Source organism: Lampris incognitus, chromosome 9 (genome assembly GCF_029633865.1).
Source record: "Lampris incognitus isolate fLamInc1 chromosome 9, fLamInc1.hap2, whole genome shotgun sequence".
NCBI classification, from domain to species: domain Eukaryota; kingdom Metazoa; phylum Chordata; class Actinopteri; order Lampriformes; family Lampridae; genus Lampris; species Lampris incognitus.
The window spans coordinates 14,405,312-14,411,623 of record NC_079219.1 but is presented as its reverse complement, the minus strand read 5'-3'; positions in this window follow the sequence as shown (position 1 = coordinate 14,411,623).

The window sequence follows — 6,312 nt, the reverse complement described above, 5'->3', positions numbered from 1 at the left end:
TCCCCCATCCCCGGTCCAAACTTTTAGGCACTTACCGGAAACCGTTGGTAGTGCATTTCGGTACTTGTAGTTTTTTAGCGGAAACTGCAGCCGCGCATTGATCGGAGCGAACAGAACCGGTCCTTGTTTTGTTTGACTTCAATACCCACTAGGCACTGCGACACACTCGTCTAGGGTCGCATACCGTTATATTTTCTCACCATTGCCTTTTATGCCGTCAGGTAAACTATAACATATTAAACTCAACCGTCTGTCATAACAGCATACGTGAACATATGGTTGGCTGCACATTTAGCAGCTATTGAAACATGATAGATGGTCAAACAGTGGTAGAATTAAGAGTTAAAAGATTGACAAGTAAATCTGCATATGCAAGGAATTTCTATTTCACGTAACTCAACGCCAAAATAGTGAAACTGACGTTAATATTAAAAATGATGTGAGTGAGAACTGAGAAATTTGAAGGGGGGAAAAAAGAGAAAGGGTCTCCTCTACACAGTATGTACTACATGGTCTCAGCATGAGAGATGGTACGATAAGAACCAAGGGTGCCAGCAAACAAAAACCATGAACAGATATGTATACAGGTCATTAATTCACAGAGTATTTAGTGTATGAAACATGGCAAAGGAAATAAAAAAACTACCTGAGATAGAGTAAAAGAAACAAGTAAATGATCATAGTCTAGTCTTGTGCTGTGTTGTGGTTGACACAAACTGCAAAGTAATAGAAGGGGAGAGGAATGACTCGGTGATGACGGTAGAATTTGGTCTTTATAGTCTATTGTACACTGAATTCCTTTAGAGGAAGTACATCCTCTGCCGAGCCTTACAGCTTCAGTGAGGGAGTCAATGTTCTACTTCTACTTAAAGTCCTGGGATATGTAGGAACTTGAATGACTCCACGGTGGGAGCTATTGGGCTGCTGATCTTATGGAGAAACAGAGTGGGGGGCTGAAATCCAAAATCACCTCCACCATTATCACGTCTCCAGATTGCATGAGGACACCAGCTGCTCGACCTTGTGTCTGAATGCTGACTCTAATGAGGCCCACAAGCATTGTATTGTCCAAACAAACATTTGAGGAGGTTTACAGAGGGTTCCTTAAGTGCAGTCTTGGAGATTTGACTGTATAATTTTAGAGCATGCAACCCTATGCTGAGGGTTTGCGTGTCCAATGTGTATTTGCCCAGTTATACATTGCTGTTAACTGTATGTCCGAAAGCCAGTGATTCACTGACAGATGGGATCATACATGGTCATCTTGGGAAGTTTAGCTTGTTCGACCTCTAGTGTGATGGTGTTGCATTGATTAATCCATATCTATTTACATGCTTACTCCTTTTCAAGGCGACAGGGAGGCAGGAGCCAATCGCAGCATACTTTAAGCAGAAGGCAGAAAGACACCCTAGACAGGTTGCCAGTCTATCAGAGGACCAAAACACAAGATTTCAAATTCATCTAAAAGATGCATGTCCGGGTAGTGTAGTGGTCTATTCTGTTGCCTACCAACACGGGGACGGCGGTTCGAATCCCCGTGTTACCGACGGCTTGGTCGGGCATCCCTACAGACACAACTGGCCGTGTCTGCAGGTGGGAAGCCAGATGTGAGTATGTGTCCTGGCCGCTGCACTAGCGCCTCCTCTGATCGGTCAGGGCGCCTGTTCAGGGCAGAGGGGGAACTGGGGGGGAATAGCGTGATCCTCCCACACGCTACATCCCTCTGGTGAAACTCCTCTCTGTCAGGTGAGAAGAAGCGGCTGGCGACGCCACGTGTATCAGAAGAAGCATGTGACAGTCTGCAGCCCTCCCCCGATCAGCGGAGGGTGTGGAGCAGCGACCGGGATGGCTTGGAAGAGTGGGGTAATTGGCCAGATAAAATTGGGGAGAAAATTGAGGGGGGGAAAACTGGGCTTCTAGAAGAAACCCAAACAAAAACAAGTAAACATAAAGTCCACACAGAAGGGTTTGGCTGAAACAACATCCCTCTCCCTGTAAGGCAACAGTGCTAACCAACATACCCCGATATAGCCCTCAAATTAATAAAGGCAGAGTTTAAATCAATAAATAGAGATTTTGCTTTGGTTCCAGGACTGTTTAGATTTTACCAGGTAAAATGCAAGTCCATGTGGCCCTGTAGCCTGAGTCTGTGGACCTGTGGGTGTGAGTGATGGCTTTGAGGTGGGCTGCGAGGTGCGGGTCTTTCGAAGGTCTTCATGACCATTGAGGTGAGGATGACAGGTCTATTGTCATCTTGAAATCATATTGTCATATTGATACTTGGCTTTTAGTGGACTGCCACAGTAATTGAGCTTTTAACAAGTAACTAAACCTTATATAATCTTAGTGAGTTTTCTTACATCTATAGGTTAAAAACCATCTAAAGGTTTAAAACATACCAGGCTGGTCTTAGTGCTCTGTGACGTTAGCAAAACAGGATGAACAGCTACAGCTAATAACAGTCGGAGTTCACATTTGGGGCAAATATCTGAGTCATTCTTAACAATGAAACGCTTGTGATGAGGGGACAGATCAGCCACGTTTGGACAAGTAAGTAATAACATTAATAAAAAGGCATTAATAGAAGATAAAAGTATTGAAGTAAGGCAATAATAAAGATAAAGTTATTTACAAAGATCAGTGATTTAGAGGGTTTACAGGGCTGAAAAGCTATGTTCCATTCCCAGTGCAGAATGCAATACAGTGCAGATCTACAGGGAGATCTCAATGCAATACAGTGCAAAATCTAATGAGCGCAGTCAACACCAGCAGCAGTATGGTGCAAGGTAGCAGTAGATACATGTAGGAATAGAGACATGGTATAGTCATATTATTAACTGTTCAATAGCCTGATGGAGCGGATGTAGAAACTGTTCATAAGTCTACAGGTCTAGCACCAGATGTTCCAGTTTTGCCTGCCAGACAGCAACAAGGAAAAGAGTCTGTATGGTAAGCGGCTGAGGTCCATTATGATTTTATGAGCCATCTTAAGGCTTTCTTGTGTGGAAAGTGTTCTGTAAGGTTGGTAGCTCACTCACTGCCAATGGTGTTCTTGTCTGTCCTCACTTTCTGGAGAGCCTTATAGTAGCAGGCGGAGTAGCTGCCATACCATACAGTAATGAAACCAGTCAGGATGCTGTCTATAATGCATCTGTAAAAGTTTGTGAGGATGTTAGGAGCCACTCCAAACTTCTTTAGTCTCCTCAGGAAGTAGATGCGCTGGTGGGCCGATTTTACCAGTGTTGGTACGTAAAGTCCGCGTTACATCTTCTGTGATGTGCACACAGAGGAACTTAAAGCAGCTGTCTCTTTCCAGTTCAGCTCTTGTCCATATATATTGGGGTGTGCCCACCCCACTGCTGCTTCCTGTAGTCCACAATCAGCTCCTTAAGCTTGTTGAGCATAATGGACATGTTGTTGTCCTGGCACCATCCTGTTCTGATCTCCTTCCTGTAGGCCGTCTCGCCACCGTTTTGTGATGAAACCCAGGATCATTGTGTCATCAGCAAACTCCGTGATGGAGTTTGAGCTTTTGTGTAGCACAATCGTGGGTGAACAGGGGGTTCAGGAGGGGGCTAATTACACAGCCCTGGGGGGCACCCATATTCAAGTCAGTGTGGGGAAGTTGTGGTTGCAGATTCTCACCACCTGGGCTCTTCCCATCAGGAAGTCCAAGATCCAACCACAGATGGAAGTGTTTAGTCCCAGGTCATTAAAATTAACCCTGGGTCATTTACATTAAAAATGGGTCTGTTCGATTCAGGTGTGCCAAAGAACCAGCATTAATGTACTATTGGCATTTGTTAATGCTGGCTCTGTCTGTCTGTAGGTCAGTGCTGATAGATGTGCTGACACACCTAAATCAAACAGACCCATGAATAATTTTATTAGCTACAGTTGTGTTTTCCTTGCTATGTTTACATCACAGAGTATCAGCCTGCCATGTTTTAAACCTTTAAATGGTTTTTAACCTGTAGATGTCAGCAAACTAAAATAAAAAAAAGGTCTGGAGTTTAGTTACTCTTAAAAGGAGGCAGTAACAATCCAGAAGACAGGCAGCTGGTTAAGAGTACCTGTTTCAGTCCAACCCAGACCCGTTGAAAGAGAGTTGCGACACTCTCATAGACCTCTGTTGTAATTGGAGAATACTGACGTAATGCGTGTTGTGGGCCGACCAATAGTTCCAAACAGTGTATGGTTCCAGCGTTGAAACCCATTCATTTTCAGTGTATCCCAAGCACGAGATAACGTGGCTAGCTTGTATCTAGCAAAGTTGTTCCCTGGTTAATTCAGTCATTACACACATTGTTTGTTAGGCAGTGCATCACTGACAAGTGATACGATAAATGTGGATGATCACAGTAAAAAGAAAGTATAACTGAAGGTGGCTAATTACTTGACTTATTTTTCTGTTGAAGAGCTGACATGTGAAAGCATGGGAGACTAACTTTGATAACCTAGCAAGCCAACTATCCATAAAGGATCCAAAAAAGCAACAAGGTATGTAATTGTCAGTTATATCTGTAGCATCCAAAAACTGAATGCCAATGCCACTTAAAGGGTTGAAGATGTTTGAAGATACAGTTAGACACGGACACAATTTCTGTTTATAAAAATCCTGTAAAATATAGGAATGGCGAGGCTGGTGGCGAGATGGAGAGGCTGTAGTACTAAATATGGTGGAATGTTATTATCCGAAATTACTCAGAAAATCATTTTCACAAATGATTTCATTTCAATTTTAAAGCACTTAATACTGTTAGTGCATAATTCATGTTGAATGTGAACTATAGCAACTTACCATTTGTGTAGGAGCCATGTTCGATATTCAAATCAAATCAAATCAATTCATGTTTTATTGTCACATACACAATCACACACGGTATAACGTATAGTGAAATTCCTAGCTCGAGCGACGCCAACAATTAGATAAATACAGGATAATAACGGTGAATCTAACAGTAGAATAGAAAATGAATCCAGCAATTAGATAAAATGAAATAGAATAAAATAAAATGGAATAGTTCTGAAAATGGGGTGGTAAACATCCAAATCCCGAGGCGCCTATGAAAGCTCTTGAAGCAGGACGCTCGCATGCTGTGGAATGGAAATGTTAGAGATGGAGAAGAGTTACAAGATGTGTGCTGTTGTAGAGAGCATGATCAACTCCATAACTCGCTGTCCCCCTGTTTTGTTTTCTAGGATAAAATGATGATGTGTAAGTACTGAATATTTTATATTTCAACCACTATAATGACGTGTGTGTGTGTGTGTGTGTGTGTGTGTGTGTGTGTGTGTGTGTGTGTGTGTGTGTGTGTGTGTGTGTGTGTGTGTGTCGTGTGTGTGTGTGCGCTCATGTGCCCAGTCTGAGGTTTGTGTGTGAGTGGCAGTCATGACAGCAAGGCCCAGATCTACACTTGACCTTTACCCTCTCCCTGGACATATAAACTGTTTTACTCAAATAATGAGCATGGGTCCATAGGGTTAGTGGTTGTGTCAGGAAGGGCAGCCGACATAAAATTTTGCCAAATCATTATACGGATTGACAAGACCGCCATCGGTGCTGTGCCCTCACAGGGTACCGATGGAAACTATCAAATCCGCTGTGGCGACCCCTGGGAAACAGGGAACAAGCTGAAAGAAGAAGAAGTAGAGGAAGACTCAAATAATGAGCATGTAGGAGTTGGCATATATATATTTCAGAATATGACAAAGGAGTTGGTAAGAGAATTTCAAACAGGGTATCAGTATACACAGCAGAACTAGAAGAAGAAGAAGAAGAAGAAGAAGAAGAAGAAGACAACAACAACAACACTGACGCAGTGGTTAGTGCTGTCGCCTCACTGTAAGAAGGTCCTGGGTTCAGTAATAGACTCATTCTGCTGGAAAGCACCACAGAGCGCCACAGGAGGTCATTCCTGCCTGTGTGGGGCCATCAAACTTTACAACTCCTCCCTCAGACTCAGACTGTCAGACACTCGGAGTTAATGGTCATTGGACTGGCCCTGTCGGGATTTGTTTGTGCTGCTTGTTTTGTGCTGCGGTAGTGCAGTGTAGATAGGGTGTTATGTGTACCATGCTTGTTGCTATATTTTGTCCTTATTTCTATTTGTTCTATTTCTATTTGTTTCTGTTTTTCTTGTTTCTATTTGTTTCTATTTTCTTATCTTGTATCTTGTTAGTTTTTAGTTATTAGAGTGTGAGTGTCTGTAATAGAACCCAATTTCCCCTCGGGATGAATAAAGTATTCTGATTCTGATTCTGAACCCCGGGGTTGTCCAACCTTGGGGGTCATCTCAGGTCGTCCTCTGT